Consider the following 19,806-nt stretch of genomic DNA (forward strand, 5'->3'; position numbering starts at 1 on the left):
GGTAAAGGAAGAGGGGAAAATGTTTATTTCGAAACGACAGGGTCGAATTCCGAGCGACGATGGGAGCCAGTGCTGAATTCTGCCCCCTTAACTCATTTTTGTTTATTTATTTATTTCAATTTGGTTCTCTCTATTCACGAGACAAGTTCAATCTCACTCAGCTCGAGGGTGAATTGATCGCGATCGAGATTGAAAAAACAGCATCAAATAGGAGGGAGAACGAGGGGAGGCCGGGCTCTACCAATAGATTCGGGTGAATTTGTACACGGCCCCCCGATTAGGCGAGGCTCGCGCCTCCATTCCCGGTGATCGAAAAAAAAAAAGAAAGACGCGCCCCTTACACAAACGCATTTCGTCGTCACGGCGCCCCCTGCTGGCATTCTCTTGCCGTGGTTCAAGCACCGCCGCAGTTGCGAACCGGGACACACATACGTCAAAAGGAAGCATAAAGATTTGCATTCTTTTCGCCTCTCTACCATAAATTGATCGCTGCTTACAGGCTAAACTCAAATCTAAATTGTTTGCCGCTCTCGTGCCGCCGGCTCTGACGTCTGTCGGTGCTCCTTCGAGGTCAGAGCGTCACCAACTTCCCAACGTTGCTAGCTTGCAAGAGAGTGGTTTTGAATAGTTTAGCCTCCAATAAAGAATACTGAATTTCTCCGCTGCCCTAAGCACATGTCCGAGGACGAATCAGAAAGTCTTTGCCCCTATTCTTTTATTAGCCAAAATAAGGTACATACAGGTAACTACGAATATACGTACTACTCTACGTACATTACACTATTTTTCCACATAGTCCCAACACCGGTGCTCAGACATTTGTCCTATCGCAGCATTAAATTTGAGATACCCCTGTGGTAGAATTTGCCCGGCTGACTGCAAAATCACGCTCATTGTCATGCATGTCTTCACGGCCTTTTGCGAACTCACGACACCGCCACCTTACTCTCAAAGCAAGACACCTTTCCGCATACGGGGGATGCATTTCCCTGTGAATGTCGATGGGTGTTCGTCCCTTGCTCCATAGAAAACGAACCACAACTTCGTTTCTCGTACTCCATCGACGTGTGAAGCACAACCGCCACCTTCAACAACTGATAGCAGCGCCGTGCCACGGAGCTACCGGCAGATAAGGCCAGGCCGGCCCAAGAAAGTTCCACCGCTAGTAATGGATATGTTGACTTCGTATTTGTAGCCATCTTTGGCTAAAAAAATAAAGGCAAATACTTCCTGATTCGTCCTCGTAGCTGCGGCGTAGCAGTCTATGGTTGCACAATATCGCACCGAGGCTCGAGTCTCGCGCCGCTCCGATGAAGGCCTTGCTGAAGTGTATATTAAGAAGATCAGAATGTGTATGCGTTATAAACGTAGTGGCTCACGCGCTCTTCAAGAAACCGCTCTCTTTTCGATGTTCATTCACGACTTAGCTGGAATGAAGAAATTGTGTTAAGGAAAGAAGTCGCAGTTTGGCCCCAAATGCGAAGCATCGATGGCGATAGCAAATTAATATAAATCTATAAACGAAGTAAGGATAGTTGTTTTATCGGCCATGTAAACTTGTAAACATTCACTTACTAACTAAATTAACAAGCATGGTGTCATTCGCGCACAGGTAAACATGAGCACTTCTCACTCGATGACAGCGGAAACTCGCTGTGAAAACGCTAGAGTGAGGAAGCGCGGAAGCAGCAGCGAGCGAATCGACCTTCGTGCTGCCTCTCGCTTCAACGCGAACTGAGTGTCGAAAGCAGCGCATACGAAGCTATGAGCACTCGGCACACTTTGTTCACATCGCAGATCGCATTGAGGGCGAGGCCCGCGCGATCACGCAGTTTGTCCACATAGCAGATCGTTTTCAAGGTACGGCGCCCGCGTGACCTCGCCGTACGCATCAGCCACCGGAGTAGAACGCCCCACCGTCTTCTGTCGCGCGCGAGGCACCACGGAGGGGGGGGGGGGCATTGGTGCCTCGCGCGCGACAGAAGACGGCGCGCTTCCCCTCCGCTTTCCTCCCTTGCGTGCGTGAGGTTGAGCCGCGATCGTCGGGTGACCCTCGCAAGTTTCACTCGCACATATAGCATAAGGCGGGCAGCGACGATGTTATCGCGCTTGGACTTTATACGAAACATCAAGGCGACGGCGACAGCACAAAGATGCCTGGAGTGTCTATATCGCAAGAAAAAAAGGGTTACGCAGGATGATAAGAAGCACATAGTCACGAAGCCATAGCAAACTTGGCAAATTTTTTTGCATCATATACAGAGGGAATCTTACGTTATGCACTGACGTCAACGCTTAATCTGCCGCTTGCGAATGAAGCTATTTCTCGTGCTCACAGGCTTGGTATTACCTGCCATTATCGCCAGGTTTTCGAAAAAAAATTTAATTATGGGGTTTTACGTGCCAAAAACACTTTCTGATTATGAGGCACGCCATAGTGGAGGACTCCGGAAATTTGGCCACCTGGGGTTCTTTAACGTGCACCTTAATCTAAGTACACGGGTGTTTTCGCCTCTATCTAAATGCGGCCGCCGTGTCCGGGATTCGATCCCGCGACTTTGTGCTGAGCAACCCAATACCATAGCCACTGAGCAACTACGGCGGGTGCAAGCTTTTTCGAGTTTTAAGGTGAAAGACACAATTTTCACTGCTAGATCAAAACTGAAAGCAGCCGGCATTAGTATTTCAGATAGTAACTTGCTTTTCACTCGCACATCTCAGGAAAGGTTGACAGAATTTGGGGAAATCAGCGGTCAGCACTTTTCCGTTCGCGACAATAAGCTTTATATCAACTTTTTTTTTTGTGCCGTCAACGGATAGTGTTTCCGAAGTTGATGCTCATGCAGATTCATCTGTTCGCGCTCCTGAAACCGCAACTATCAGTCATGATACGTATTCGTCATTACAATCACGACACACCACTGTCTCTGCTAACGAAATTTCCTTTTACAGTGAATATGTCTGTGGCTAGGATTTGGAAAAAAATGTGTCCGAGATGTTGACATAAACAAATCCTCATGTGGGCCGATCCTGGTGCTATTGCAGAAAAGGTCCACGCTCAATGGCACATACCCCTGTGGGCTGGGGGACCTGCAACGCGCCCTTGAACTACCCTTGTCATACGTGCGACCCAAAGAGGTCCTAGGCACAAGGATAAGAATGGCTAGGATGTGGAAAAAAAATGTGTCCAAGATGTTGACAAAAGCAATGCGCCGAAGCTATGAACGCTGTTGCCCAAACGCTAGTCTATGACGGTGCATTTCGAAACATCAGTGATCTGGAATGTCTTGCGCAACCCGCCGTGGTTTCTCAGTGGCTATGGTGTTGGGCTGCTGAACACGAGGTCGCGGGATCGAATCCCGACCACGGCGGCCGCATTTCGATGGGGGCGAAATGCGAAAATACCCGTGTACTTAGATTTAGGTGCACGTTAAAGAACCCCAGGTGGTCAAAATTTCCGGAGTCCTCCACTACGGCGTGCCTCATAATCAGAAAGTGGTTTTGGCACGTAAAACTCCATAATCTATCTAATCGAATGTTTTGCGCATGTTCCGCGTGATGTTATCAGTCACGGCTGTCGCTCTGAATGTTATCATTTTATCGACCATGTTATGACGCATGACCTTCGTGGCCATACATATAAACGTGAGATGTCAGCGCTCCTTCTCCCCCATTGGAGGGTCAAAGAGCATAATAAAACGCAATAGTACACCCACCAATCGTCGACTTTCACATACACCTAGCGCCATTTGACGGCAAGTTGATTGGATACTTCCTGTTGGAAGGGTTTGGAATTGAGTGCTACACGGACGTCAATGCGCCAACCACGCGTAACCGGTTATGTATAGATTTAACCTTTGGCAAGAACCTGTCTAACATAGCGGTACAACCGATCGCGGTGTACCACAGCGATCACAAAGTTGTGTGGTCACTGTGGTAACGGATGAGACAAAATAAAGACGATAACAACCACGAGATTACGTGTATGCGTCTTTATTCAATGAATATAGCAATAAGCATATAAATCAATAAAATTGTCAATATATTCACCCAATACAGCTTCACTGGTTTTCCTTCTTCACAGAGTGGAAGCGCACTAATTTTTTTCATTCAAACATCCGTAGCCTTGTAAACAAACGTGAGACCTGTCTTCATTTATCGACACATGCAACGCTGATATTGTTATACTAACGGAAACGTGGTTCTCCGCGAATATATCTAACACCGAAATTTTTGAATGTGAAAAGGATTTCAAGTTCTAGCGATGTGACCACGGTGATAAAACAGGTGTTGGCGTTTTAATCACTGTGTCAGATAACCTTCCATCTTTTCATATCCCTATCGTCTGCAGATTGGAATTGGTGTGCACATAGATTCGAATCAATAATACTTACATGATCCTTTGTGCTTGTTACTGGGCACCAACCGCACCTTCCTCATTTTGATCTCAGCTCTATGGCGCACTTAATAATATTCTTTTCAGTATCCTTATTCTCCGATCTTCCTAATGGGTGGTTTTAAGTGTCCAAAAATAACGTTGTAAGGCATGTATTCAGTACTTACCAGTACATAGGGTTTAGCAGCTGATTTTGTAAATTTATGTTATGACTTTATAGCGAATGTTGAGCAACTAATAACTGAACCTACCCGAACTACTTCATCGATTCCTACCATACTTGACTTTGTCCTCACGAATTCTCCCCTCCTTCTTACCTTTTTACACATTTTGCCAGACCAAAGTGATTACTGTTTGATCAACCTTATGCTTCAGGTTAATGTCAAACATCTTCCTAAGAAACCAAAACACATTCTGGATTACTCTAAAGATCATTTTATTTCTATTAACAAAGAGTTAACAAAGAACTGTTACACTTTATTGACGATTACATGCCTAACCTTTTACGTACCCGCCGTGGTTGCTCAGTGGCTATGGTGTTGGGCTGCTGAGCACGAGGTCACAGGATCGAATCCCGGCCACGGCGGCCGCATTTCGATGGGGGCGAAATGCGAAAACACCCGTGTGCTTAGATTTAGGTGCACGTTAAAGAACCCCAGGTGGTCAAAATTTCCGGAGTCCTCCACTACGGCGTGCCTAATAATCAGAAAGTGGTTTTGGCACGTAAAACCCCAAATATTATTATTATTAACCTTTTACGTGTCTTTCACATGTAACTGATTGCATGGCTAACTCTTGAACGAACAGTTCAGTATAATTGGTCTACACCCGCCGCGGTTGCTTGGTGGCTATGGTGTTGGGCTGCTGAGCACGACGTCGCGGGACCAAGTCCCGGCCACGGCGGCCGCATTTCGATGGGGGTGAAATGCGAAAACACCCGCGTACTTAGATTAGGTGCATGTTGAAGAGCCCCAGGTGTTACAAATTTCCGGCGTCCCTCACTACGGCGTGCTTCATAAACAGATTGTGGTTGTGGCACGTAAAATACCATAATTTAGTTTCTTATAATTGGTCTACGTTTAAAAGCAAAATTAAGTATTTAGTTAACAAATACGCGCCATTACGTGTAATACCTGACAAACATCGTTCGATATGGTTCAATACATCTTTAAGACGTCTTCTCAATTAAAAACAAGCGTGCGTTTCGCAATGCTAAGCGATCTAAGAAAATGCGATTAGTGAAGCGAAAGATGATTTTCTTCGACAGAGCTCCTACATCATTACTTATAGAAGATTCTAAAAAGGTTGTGGAACACTATGAGTGGTTCTAAAGGTAACACAATAACATTAAACCACAGTGACGGCGTTCCTGTTCTGTGTTCGCAATGTTGTTCTGCATTAAATAAAATGTCCGCTACGTATTTTTCCCATCCGTTAACTACAAATCTCCCTCAGTATTGTACAATTAATTACCCGCGGAAGGATCCCGTGCTGATGAATTCTTTTGCTGTGTTGCACTTAATTAAAAACTTGGAATTGTATTCCCCACGCGGAACGGGTGGTATTAACTGGAAAGCCTTGAAGAACACTGAAATGTATTGTTCCATAATGTTAACAGAACTTTTTTCACAGTTCATCGCTTCAGGCCAGTTACCCGGTGACTGGAAGGTGGGTAAAGTGGTACCATTGTTCAAATCTGGTGACGCTCATTCTTCTCTTAACTACAGACCTATATCACTAACTAGCATCCCCTGCAAGCTCTTATAACATATCGTGTAATCAAGTTTGACTAACTTCCGCGAGTCTAATGCATTTTTACGCTAAACAGCATAGGTTTGGTAAATAATTTTCATGTGAAACGCAACTAACTTGTTTTACTAACAAACTTTTCGCTTCTTTTTACAACGGGTGTTTCATCGCTTGATTATTCCAAGGTTTTCAAAATGCATTTGACCTTGTGTTTCACCTACTACTCTGTTTAAAATTAAGCAAATTAAATATCAATCCCAATGTTATTGCCTGGACTGAAAATTTTCTTTTTAAGAGAGCGCTATTTGCTACAACTAACGATTTTGATTCCCCTTCTTGTCCAGTTACTTCGGCAATCTTCTATTTTTAATTTGAATTAACGATCTGACTACTCTAATTACATCTATTAGGCTATGTGCTGACGGCTGCGTTATTTACTGCGTAATACCTCCTGACACTGATCATCCGGCAGTTCAGTCTTACCATAACGATATCACTAACTGGTTTAACGCGTGGCAAATGTGTGTGAATGTTAATAAGCGTAAAGTAATGAGAATTTCCAGACAATCTACCACTTGCATTCTCCTTTCTAACATTGATGGTTCTGTGTTAGATGAAGTAACCTCTTATAAGTATTAGGAGTTCACATAACTGCTAACCATTCTTGCCAAAACCATGTTAACTACGTGGTTACTAATGCTAATCGCAAGCCAAGTTATTTACGCCGCAACATTCCAATTTCAAGGGCACCGTTACCGCTTAAATTAACATTGTATAAAACACTTCTAAGCTGTGAATTTGAATATGCATGTGCTTTGTGGGACCCTAGTCAAGAATTTATTATTAATCAGCGAGAATCGGTGCGAAACCGTAGTGTGCGTTTCATTTAGTCAAATTATTCCGGCTTTTCTAGTGTGGTCATCGATGAAACTCATTTCGCAGCTCCTGACCTCTATTTTCGCAATAAATGGCCCGTTCATCAATGTTCCACAAGAGTTTTCATAATGCACTTATTTGTCATGCCGTACTTACCTGTGTCATAACGTTGACGTGCCTTTCTGTCGCACTAATTTGTATTCTGATTCATTCATCCCAAAGATAGCCAAAGAACACAATCACTTGCCCTCCCATGTCGTCACCATTCTCAGTGCCTCCGCAATTAAATCTGCCGTTGAAGATTATTGCATGTACTAACTAACCGCTAATTACTTGTACTTTTATTTTGCACCGCTCCCTCCTGTAACGCCTTCGGGCATTGAAGGTACTGAAATAAATGAAGAAATAAAATTTCCGGTCTGCTAATTACACGCGCATTATGTCTTATCCTCGATGCACGCGCACACCACGTGCGCTTTACATCCAACAAACATTACCCGCCCTACGAGTGTTGTGCGTGGTGCCAACATTCGATTCACGGAACAGGACGAATGAATCTTCAACTATATACATATCCTGATTTGTGAGGACGGTTCGTGTGCGCTTGGTATCAAGCATTCTGCTGTTCCCTAATAAATAGGACAACGATTACTGCTTGGCGGATTCTGTTCCGACGCATGCGCAAAGCCGCGATGCGCGAAAAAATTCGGCTACCGCCTACGCGTTGCGATAATCTCCCATACGACATGCGCGGTAAGCGAAAGTGTTGCAGTGCATTAGGTGCAAACTTGGCACGCAGATGTCGGCCGAGTCGTTCGGCTGCAGCAATGTGTTAGAAACGCAGGAGAGCACGCGTATCTGCGTGTTCTCTGGAACCACGGCGTCCCACGCCACTCTAAGCCGACTGATCATGCAAATGTGGGCGCAGCGGTCCCTCACTGCTCCCGCACGCTCCCGCGTACCTTTCCGCCATTCGGATCGTTACGTTTCTTTCTTTTCTCCTCGTGTTTCGCTCACGCGAAATCGCACTGCCTGTGCCCTCGGCGCTCTCACTAGCTGCCACTGAAAGGTTTGCGGCGTGGGCCTCTCCGCACTCGAAGAGTCTTCCTCTGCTCGCCGCGCGCTTGCCTGCACCGGCAGACGCCCTTATTTAACTGTCAGTGGCTCAATATTTACCAAACCTTTCCTCCTGGCCCCAAAGCCCCACGACGCTTCTTGACATCTCATTTAATGCACCGCCGGAGGCAATCTCTATTCTCGGTGGGGCGCAACTTGCGCTTTGTACGCGAAACGAGCCACCTGTTTATGTTTTGGCGTTTCTTCCCGCGCGCCAGCGGGACAGCCGAGCCTCAGCGTCTCCATCTGGCGGAGCGTCCGTCCCAAGTTGTATCCCAGCCCCATTACGAGCCCGCAGAGTATTTCCTTGTTCCTTCACAACGGGGGGCGCAGGAAGAAAAAAGAAACCGGAGGACCGCTTCGAACGGGCACAAAAGATTTCTCTCCAAGCGTTCCGTTTTTTCGATGTTATTGAACCGCACGCGCGCGCGACCATTGAGAGGGCTGGCCCCCTTATACCTCGAGCAACATGAAGTTCGTTCCAATAGGCAAAGCAGGCTGATTCATCCCGAGTCTCCAGTTGCTGGCATTCTGCGCTCTACAGCTACGCTTGGGCATAATCCCAATTACGACCTTATTCGGCATACGGCCGATGATGTATATAGTAACCTTGTGCTGCTTCTTGGCATCGGCAACGAGGTACCGGTGTTCTTTTTGTAAATTTTGAACAACGACGGCGACTCATACGGTTTTACACACGGATGGTTTTGCGCACTGACGCTACACCCGTGCCATCACACGCGTTCAAGACTGGGCAATCACAAAGAGCAAGGATTGCCCGGATCAAAGAATTCCCGCGTATCAGAGGTTCATTGAGATAACTAAGAAATGGAAACACTAGTTCATCAGTCGTAGACATATTTTGAAGTTTTTTTAATGAACATTAAAGAAAATGTACGCGGGATTTTTTTGTGTGTGAAAAAGGGATTGTAAAGGACTGCTCAAGGTTGTAATGATGACGATGATTTCTAGTGGCATCCATTTGAAATGTTTTGGCGACAAGCAGTCGTCAAGCCTGCGTGACCCAATCATAATCAGTTCTCACTACATATATATATATATATATATATATATATATATATATATATATATATATATATATATATATATATAACCATTCTTCAACTATGAGGCCTTTCTTTCGAGGACTCCGTATGGGTTTCCTTTGTAGCAATTGCTACGAACGGGCGGATGTCTAATTTTCCCTTTATATGTATATATATATATATATATATATATATATATATATATATATATATATATATATATATATATATATATATATATATATATATATACTGCAGTCTACCATTTTGCCTCTCTCTACTTTACCCTGTAAAGTCCACCCTAGCTGTGCATCTTCCCTGCTTTCCTTTTCTTTCGCCGATACTCTAAACTGCTTGCTCATCTCGACCACCGACTAGTTAGCGCTTCCATCAGCTTTGAACACCGGCGCTTCTGGAAAGTAGAACTCCCCTGCGGCTTTGGTTGGTTGAATATATTGGCAGTCAAAGTAGACACTTCAGCGCCACATTGAAGAATGGTTGCAGGCGCATCAAGGATGATGGCGAGGCCAAGGCGCTCCTGCGTTTCAGGAGGCATCCTCGAGCGACCCAAGCGAATCACTTCGCATTCTAGCACTTCCGTGAGCTCCCAATTCTTCTGCAATGACGATATGTAGACGGTATGTTTCGGAAACAGTAGCTCGCCCCGAAAGAAAGGACGAAGTCACACTAACAGCTGTCACAGGAAAATTCTTCCTTTGTTCATGTATCTACATGTGTTTTATGTTGTTGTTTATTAAACGATGTAACCATGAAAAGACAGGCCAACGGAAAGCCGGCAATCCCAAAAATCAAGAATAAACTCCAGCGACTAAGGAATGTTCGAAAAAGCAAAAGAATCGAAAGAAAAAAAGAGTTGCGCTTTCTCGTGTGTAACACCCATGCAAACAGTTTTGTGTTATTCGGATAGGTTGAAAAACAACACCTGCTTTTCTATTATTGCAGTTCTTCTTTATTTATTGGTTGCATCTGTCGTACAAGTATGCCCACCCTGAACCTTGTTAATTATGCTACCAAAATCGCTATACGACGAAAGCTTGCTTCTTCTTGTCAATGCTAAATCCCCCACATTTTCCATACATTGGTGTCTGCGTAAAACTGGAAATATATAAAGTAACTTTTGCTGAGCCAATCACCCTCACGTTATTCTTTCGACGAGATTATTCGATCCATATAATACTCAAAAGCTTATAAACGCCGCACTCACATTGGGGAGCATCTTTCTCAACGGATTGTCAGCAGGTCAAAGCAGTTCATTGGCCGAGTTGACTTAGCATAATAATACGAAAATTAAGCGACTAAACGAGGTCACACGAAAGACAAAAACCAGACACAGGGGGCACTTCGTGTGTCTGGTCTTCGTCTTTTTTTCTGTCCGCGTTCGGTTGAGCATATTACGCCTCATTAGGCTGGCAGGTTTCTCAGCATCTGACCAACGGGTTGGCCGAATTACATGTTGCCAAAAATCTTTTCACGTTGCCCAAGCAGGAAGAAAACGTCGAGATCAATCACGGCAGCGTGAGACTAAAAGAAAACTACTACAGTGACAACGCATGCCGTCAAAGTCTCCTGAAGGTGTTTTATTGTTCATGTAATGTTGCCTCGGTATGACAGGTTTAACGGCGTAAACAAGCGACAAGTCGTTGACCAGAAAGTTTAGCCGTTATCGATCCTTCCTGGTTTTATTCTATGTTCACGGTGTGCTACATGCTTTTCCGGTTTACAGCGGGGTCTACAATGTTCCGCATTAATTATTTAATTATTTCATACTTATTTCATCCATTCATACATTTCAAATACCTTATTCATTTAAAATGCCAGAGGTCATTGAGTAAGGGGGGTTTAGTTATTACAATTAAAGTACGAGAAAACTAGTAAGGAACAGGGTTACTAAGCAAGTGAACATCGAAACGTAACCCAACAAAGTAAATTTCAAAATACAGAACAAGGTTCCAACGCAAGTGAACAAAAAAAACCGCAACACAACAGAATACATCTGCGAAATAAGCACTAAAAGAGTGTTTGAGTGCAAGAAGAAAATGCAACACATCACAAAATAAACAAAGTATGAACTTAAACGACTGGTCCCTGATACAGAGCTATTGCAAAAAATTCACCTCAAGCTTGTGACTAAACGCATTCAGGGTATTATCAGAGACGATGTCATCGGGAAGATAATTCCACGTGTGGATGACTTGTGGAAGTGCGGATGTGTTAAAAGCGTTCGTGTTACCAAAGATGCGCGTGCAGCTGAGGTGATAATGTAGCCTGCGTCACATGAAAAGATGTAACGAGGCTATTTTACTGCTGTAGACGTACTTGTGAAACAGGCATAGGAGAGATATTTGATTACAAATGGCCAATGGTAGAAGGGAATGGTCAAATTTAAGCTGAGTCACGCTTGAATGATGGTCATAGTTCCTTGAAATGTAACGGGTGGCTCTGTTCTGAACTGCTTCAAGCATGTTTATTTCACAATGAGCGGACGGGGAATAAACAGATGAGGTATATTGAAGTTGTCGGCGGACAAAAGTAGATAGGATAATTTGCGAACATTACAGGAACAACGACGGAGGTTGCGGCATAAACACTCGGATGTTTTTGAGGATGTCGCGCAGGCAGCAGTGATGTGATCGTACCTGGAGAGGCCCGGTGTAAGACTAACGCCAAGGTATTTATAAGATGATGTCCGAGACAGCTTGTCTCCTTGTATGTGGTAGTAAAGGTTAGAAACGTCGCGCTAACGTTCAAAAAAAACAATTTTGCATTTGTTTGTATTTAGCGTCATGAACCAGGCGTTACACCAGTTAGAGATAATGTTAAGGTCGTCTTGAAGGATCATGTGGTCGACGGGACAGTTTACTGGTCTGTATAAAATGCAGTCATCGCCGAAGATTCTAATACTTGATGATATATTATTTGGCAGGTCATTTATATGGATCAAGAAGAGAAGCGGGCCTAGAACGCTGTCATTTGAAATGCCAGTAGAGGCGTATTAAGAGTGAGAGGAGGAATTATTAACCGTCGTGAACAGCTTGCGAATGGAAGTAAATTCCGAAGCCACGATAAAGTAAGGGAATCTAATTGAAGGGCAGACATTTTAGACATAAGGCGGCTATGAGCGACACGATCGAAAGCTTTGGCAAAATCAAGAAAGATGGAATCGGTTTGTAGGCCGTTGTTCACGTGCGAATGAAGGTCAGTGGTGAATTCCAGTAGCTGTGTTTCGCATGACATGCCCTTCCTGAATCGGCGCTGGTTTCGAAAGAATAATTTGTCAGTCTCCAGGTGATCGTAGACGTGGGAGGCGATTGTATGCTGAAGAATTTAACAGCAGATGCATGTTAGTGATATCGGACGGTAGTTTTCGGGTGAATTGTTATTTCCGGATTTAAAAATGGCTATTACTTTAGCAATTTTCCACTCTGACAGTAGTCAAGATGACAGTGACTGTCGAAAGATGTGGTATAATATGGTGCTGGATTGGAGCTGTATAATCGATACCGGCTGATCAAGATGCCTTAGGCAGCTTAATTAGACATGGGATACCATCCACCGTGATTTCAATGGGCTGCATGTACTGGTAGTTGTGTTCAGGGACAGATGACCACGTCGGAATAATCTTCTCGAGTGAATGCAGATGAGAAAAACGTATTAAATGTAGAAGAACACTCGGAATCTGAGAGAGGAAGGTTGTTTTCATTAAGTAATGATAACTAGTTAGTACCTTGGTCAGGGGATATGAAGCGCCAGAATTTCTTTGGCTTATTTGGCAAAAGAGAAGGCAAACCGTTGTGGAAATATTTGTCTTTGGCATTACATATTGGAGAACAGCAACTGGTCAAGCTCTGTTTGTATTGTTCCCAAGCAGGTGTACAAGCGCGCTTCGCATTACAACACAAACTTTTTTTTTCCTGTTTCTGTGCTTACGAAGAGATTTGGTGAACCATGGGTTTGATTTATCGTTTGAAATTGTGATAATTGGGTTACAATACTTCATAAGCGTGGACATTTTGTCTCTGTAGAGCGCCCGACTTTCATTTAGAGACCGATTGTAGAAAGATGGTAGTAAAACTGCAAGAAAAAATGTTTCGAGCTCTACGTTCATTTTGTGATAAGCGACCTTGTTGTAGTGCCGGACTTTCCTTTTTGATATACCTGTGACCGGTGGAGGCAAATCCAAGCTAACTTCAATTAAATTATGGTCACTAAACGCTTTTTGGCAAGACGTTGTCTTAACTGTATCTGGAGCGTTCGTCAGTAACAGGTCCAAAGTGTTCACACCACGAGTCTGCTGGTCATTGACTTGAAACAGGTTAAAGTCTAAGACTAAGTTGATTAATTTTGTTGAAAGGCAACATGGTAACGATAAATTGGTCCAATCAGTTCGCATAAGATTAGTCTCCGAAGAGATAAATTACATCAGTGGGACAAATATCTTTGGCATTAGCGATACTATTTATTATTACGAAGTTCGCATTCAAAGGTATTGCTAGAATCAGGAGGATAGTAGCGAGTCCCAATTAAAATTTTAGTGTATTTAGTCACACAGACTACCCAAATGATCTCAAGGCTTGAGTCAAGATTTAGTGCCTACTAAGTGAGCGTATGTTTTACACCAAGAAGGACACCGCCGCCTCTTTTGTCGATGCGATCTTTGCGATATATGCTATAGCGTTCACTATCAGTAAGAACATCGTTATTTACTATTGCAGGGTGAAACCAAGTTTCTGTGAGCGCGAGAATATTGGAATCATTGTCTTCTAGTAAAGACCAGATGACGTCGCTCTTGGGCATTATGCTTCGATTGTTAGTAAATGCTATCAGACAAGAAAGAGCGACCAGAGGTGGCGTGGGCTTTTGACGGCACATGTGTTAGTTGCGAGCTATCTTTCCGACAAAACAACGGCTTTGCTGACACGGTCGAGTATACAGGAAAAAGCGGAGGAGGAGGAGGAGGAGGAGGAGGAGGAGGAGGAGGAGGAGGAGGAGGAGGAGGAGGAAATAAAGAGAGAAGGCAGGGATGTTAACCAGAAATGCGTCTGGTTGGCTATCCTACTCTGGGAGACGGGAAAGAGGGAATAGAAAGATGAGCTACAGAGAGGGAGGGGAAGGGGAGGAAAGCCGTGGTGAGCTCGCGCACACACGCGGAGGGCCTGAGTGAGTCAAAGACGTTCACATAGACCAGTCGCCCTCAAGAAAGACAAAAGTGCCTTCATAGCTTTGTGGGCCGACGAGCGATGGAGACGGTCTTCAAGTAACACCTGCACACACAACAGCCGATCGTCCAGTCGTCGCAATGCAATAAATAATGTTTGTCTGTCCGACTGAAATCAATGACAATGGCACAATAAATGTTTTATGTTCTCTTCCACGCCGCAGACGTCACATGCAGCACTGTCGGTCATTCCAATCAAAGTAATGTACGCGTTCGTGAATGCCACTCCCAACCACAGCCGGTATACAAGCGATGGCTCACGTCGGTGAAGCCCGCGTGGAGGTCGGAGTTGGAGCGAAGGGTTCAGTTCGTACAACCTGGTGCGCCTTGTATTTGGGATGTTCCACTATGTTAAAGAGAGTTTGCATGCCAGGTGACGGAGGTGGCTTGCAGCGTCTGTCCTGGAAAGAGGCATGGGAACGCTCTGTTGTTCTATATGTGACTCTCAGGCAGCTTTGCCTGTTGATAATTTCCACTGATCCCGCAATGGCCAGGTAGCCACTGCGAAATGATTTCGCGGCCTTTCTGCATTGCGTCAGGATGAAGTTTGACGATTTCGTATTTGAGCTGTTCCTGAGCTCCACGTCTGAGTATATATAAGTTATAAGTATACAAGTGAAAGTTTAAATGGTTGCTTTTGTGCTTTAGCAAATTCTTTCAGTATTTTTCTTGCCTGTCGTGTAGCCAATATTCTCAGGGCAACTCCTTTGCGGGAGCTGTTCGTAGAATAATCACCGATAAATTGTTACACAGAACTACACAATGAGTGACAATGGAAGATAAGTGCATTCGGCGATGGCCGAGGACGAGGTGGCGTGACTGAATTAGTAATTATGTAAGCATAGGATTAATGCAGCTGACGCAACAAAGGAATATTTGGAGATCACTGGGAGAGGCCCGCCGTGTATATGAATTAGGGTGATGATGACAAATTGTGATGACAAGCACAATTTATGAGTGTAAATCGCTTTCGTTAAACGATGCCGCAGAAGAAGCGTACGGCTACTGCTTCAGTAGGCGCCGCTATGTTCATGTTCCAACACGTTTCTACAGTGTGAAATTCTGTCAGTGCTGCTGTCCATGGAGCTGAAGGCGCTTGGTGACGGCTACCAAAATTCAGGTGAACAGCATTCAGCAGCTGGTGCGGTGTCACCGGTGCCACCAAGACTACGTTTCGCGAGCGATTGCGGACAACGTTAGCCAACTTGTTACCCAGCGCTTCTGCGAACTAACCCGCCGCTGACGACAGAGCAATTTCACGTAGAAATTACAGGCATACGCACACAGACAGGGAACAGAGTACGCAAAAAAACGTAAGATTGAACATATGTCCAAAGACGGACAAAAAAAATGCAACTCGTACAGCGACTAAACTAACCAGCCCGATCAACTTGTGTCATATGGTTGGCATTCGGCCCTTTATTTATAGGACGTCATCCTAGGTCCCGGGTTAACTCGTGGTCGTCGCTACCTGGATCACATAACGACGGACTAGTGGCGCTAGCTACAATGTCCGTGACGTATCACGCGTGACGTAGTGTAACATAGCGTGTGCACCTCGTGCGAAAGTGAAAGCGCGACAATGCTGATTACACGCAGAAGGCGCCGAGAATAAAAAAAAAGTGTTTCAAAAAAAAACACATGGCAATAAGGCAGAGATCCGGTTTTCCCTACCCAAATAGTAATAATTCTAAATAATGATAAATAGTCAACTTATTCATTAGTGCGCGACAGGAAAGAAGGGGTTATCGAGCGGTGCGTTGATATCACGTCGCCGTTTCGGGGGTCCGATGCATATTCTGCCCCAGTGAGCGCAGACACGGTTTCTGCATTTGCATAAGGCGCCGTCGGTGATGAATAAGGTTTGGCCGATACTTAAGGCGCCGAGATATCGGAGGGCGTGCGAAGAGCGATAGATTGGTCCAGCCTTCGTGAGTCGTAAGCACCCACTTGCAGGGCCGGATGTGCTCGAACACTACTCTCCGAAGCTACCGGAGCAAGCTCCCGAAACGTATCTGAGTTCAGCTGCACGTCGTGCCCGCCTGCCTGAGCGCGGAACGACGCCGTGCCAATCCCTATTTAGTTGTTTATCGCAGATATGAACACATGCTTCTGGCGCTGTTATTGCATCTTATAGCGTAAAATTTGCTAAATCACACAAATTTATTTCGCAGAGATATGCCTCATTTGTCCATCTTCCTCACCCGCGCGCATTGGGGAAAACTTAATATTCCGCGGCAGCGCCGGTGAAGCTCGGAGTCAAAAGGGCTTCAAATGCGAAGCTAAAGTGCCACACTGTGCTCGACGCCGTGAGGTGGAGCTCTTGAAGTGAGCACAACATTTTCAGTGCACATTAAAGTTTAAACTTGGAGTTAAAAAAAATCACGTTTTCGTCTTTTTATTTCGTTTTCATCGTGTACCGTGGTATTGCATGCGAATTCGCAAAAAGCTGATCACCAGTATCTCGAAAATTCGCTCATTAATCATGTCTTAACTTCTAAGTCACTGTAACAACCGGCGGAGTCAATTAGGTTTGCATCGAAGTACCGAAACACCACCGGAAACTGTCGCAATGCTCGTCTCACTGGACAACGGGCGAATATTGAGCAGCTGCTAATGCGGAAGCATTAGCCTACCTCTGTCCTTGCGCAAAGTGAATCCGTCCCGGATACGTCATTACAGACCGGCGCCTAATTAGTTCGAACGTCTGTCCGCAACAGACGGTGATCCCCACTCGGTCTTGCGATGTCACGAGCTTCGCCTGAAATCACTTGGGTTTCAACGTCCGCTCACGTTCGAGAGTTTGGGGCCACTTTTTCTGGCCAATTAGTCGCAATCGGAGAAAAAGTTGATTAGTTGCTCGCCTCAGAAATGAACATGACAGAGCTGCGAAGAAACATCCGGCGTTTAAACCTTAAGAAGAGAACTACTGTCATGCAGTAATACTGGAGTGTTCCTGTGACACCGATGTCCGGCCACCTCCTCGAGGACTTGTAGAGGTGAGTTCGTCACGTGATTTTCTAACAGCTCTCTTCGGCATTACATGTTCGCGCGACGGATGTCTCTTGTTTAAATAGAATATTTCTGTCCATATGGAGACTATTAGTTCCGTTAATCATTTGAAAGGTCACCAGAAAAAAAAACGCCCGATCTTTACACACCCGAATTTCAAAAAACACAAAACCTGAAAAATAACGAACCTATATAAACGGCATCAAGTGGATTCACCAAATGACCGAATACTAGGTACATCATAAAGAATACGTAAAATTAAGGACAAACAGCGACCCCACGTTAAACTCTCCACACCAGCCTTTGTTGCCTCTTTGATTGCCTCAAAATGTGGCTTTGGCTAGAAATAGCTGCATTTCCCTCAAAGTATACAAGCGGTTACCCTAGCAACCCTTGCAAGATATTCTTCTTTTAGATTTTGGACGGCAGGATGACAACGGTCAGATAATTTTCATGAATTTGTGACGTGAGGATAATGCCAACAACAGCGACGTTTGAGCGCGATATTGAAGAACATACTAAACTAGCAGCGAATGCCGAATGATAAATTTCTTTGTCAGGCAATCCCTGCATAGTGTTTCTAACGAGCGTCATTCTAAAGAGTTCAATAACTATAGGCATTTGTACTCAACAGCACCGTTTTCATTTTCCTTACTGCGTCGCACTCTTGTACCGCCATGTGTGTGTGTGGAAGGGGGGGGGGGGGGGGGGGGGTCGAATGTTGGCCTGCGTGTGTCCTGTCTGTACGTGTGTGCGCGTGCACATGTTCCTACGTGTGTGTGTGTATTTCCAACAACAGGAGCAATATACAATAAAGCAGAAATAAGGTATGAGATACAAACACATATCTAAATAATATATATATACATAAAGATATAAAGCAATAACAAGCATTTTAGGTTCATCGGCAGTAAGGTTCCTTGTGCTGTGCTTCGTGCGTCTTGCCTTCTCGTCATTAAAATTAGGGGTTTGCTCCTGTCTACGGCCGCACGTGTATCTCTGTTCGCACCACGCTTCACAGAATTTCGCCCTATCTAGGTTGGAACCCCAACCTCCTCCCCCCTTTCCCCTTCGTTTTCTTTTTTTTTTTTTCAATCCCGTTTTCTGCGAAGCGTGCATCGCTGCATGGCACTGAAGCGTGCGAGGGAGCCGAACGTCAAAACACATCCTTTTAACAAAAATAAAAGTCGTGCAACTGAAGCGCATAGCGTACGCGAAGCTGGAAGAGGAAGTCGTTAATCACTGCGCTACAGTTTTATAATATGTAAATCCACTGGCGGGCAAATCTATGTTAATTAGACTTTGTAAAGCGAGAGGCAGGAGAGCGAATAGGCGCTACACGAAATGCGCATCTCGTCGACGGCATCATAATAATGGAGCAAGCAGGGCATTAAACCCATCGCGTATATTAAAAAAAAAGATAAGTCCTTAAAGTAAGGGTGGTAGCGTACCTGAGCGCCCTTTCTGGGGTCATTACACGCTAGACAGCGACAGTTCACGAAGCGCGATGGCCCCATCTTTCAATGCTCGCTTCCTCCCTTTTCTCTGCGCTTTTGGGGTTTACGTAAGGCATAATCAGTTATTGTTTTTAATTTTATTTCGAACTTTGATACATCGTACCCCAGTGACTACGCTGTAATAGTTTGCATGTGTCGGCGTCTACATAGCATCTCGTCAGTAATGATATTTGGCGTGTTACGACCAGCAAATAACAGTGTAACATATCAAAGTTATATAGAACTTGTACGACACTGGAGGGCGGCACTTCAATGTCAGTAGACTAGATGCAGTCGGCGGAGAAAAATAAATAAACAAGAAACGAACCATATCTATTCTGCTTGTCACCTGCACGAATGTCTAATGAGCTAATCTCTTTGATTCTTCGCAGTCTGCAGCAAGTAAAAAAGAAATCGAAATAATTATTTCAGTTTTCAAGGTCAGTTTAGCCCGGGCGATTGGGAAAAGAGCATGATCAGGTGCGTAGCTTTGGTTTGTTCTCTTTCTTTTTTTCTTTTTGGAAGCCATCATACTTCTCACAGTAGTGCGTTCTCATCGATAGCTCAATAGCGGGGCCTTGTAGACAAGATATACAGCTGAATTGCAACGCGTTTTAATGCCTCTCAACGTGCACCTTTCGTCAACTCCGTTCGTAATGCCAAAAATGACACGCTGATCGTTACCCGCTAGAGTAGAGCAATATTGAGCAGATTCATCAATCCTTCAATGACATCACTAGACACCATGAGTTTTATATCCCGCTGAACGAGAACAAGGCTCATTCGCACACCAATTCTTGCACTCACGTTTATTTTTGACACAACATCTAGTGATGCATTGTCAGTAGAACGTTTAAGAAATCGGCGAAAGCACATTCT

The 19,806-nt window shown here is 44.6% G+C and overlaps 1 protein-coding gene across 4 annotated transcripts in view; it reads right to left on the reverse strand.

Moving 5' to 3' along the window:
• LOC135898079 (gamma-aminobutyric acid receptor alpha-like) overlaps positions 1-19,806 on the reverse strand; it is a 67,506-nt gene that overhangs the window by 47,151 nt on the left and 549 nt on the right. The gene's annotated exons all lie outside the window — the stretch shown is intronic.

The sequence above is a fragment of the Dermacentor albipictus genome, chromosome 3, assembly GCF_038994185.2.
Source record: "Dermacentor albipictus isolate Rhodes 1998 colony chromosome 3, USDA_Dalb.pri_finalv2, whole genome shotgun sequence".
Taxonomy (NCBI): domain Eukaryota; kingdom Metazoa; phylum Arthropoda; class Arachnida; order Ixodida; family Ixodidae; genus Dermacentor; species Dermacentor albipictus.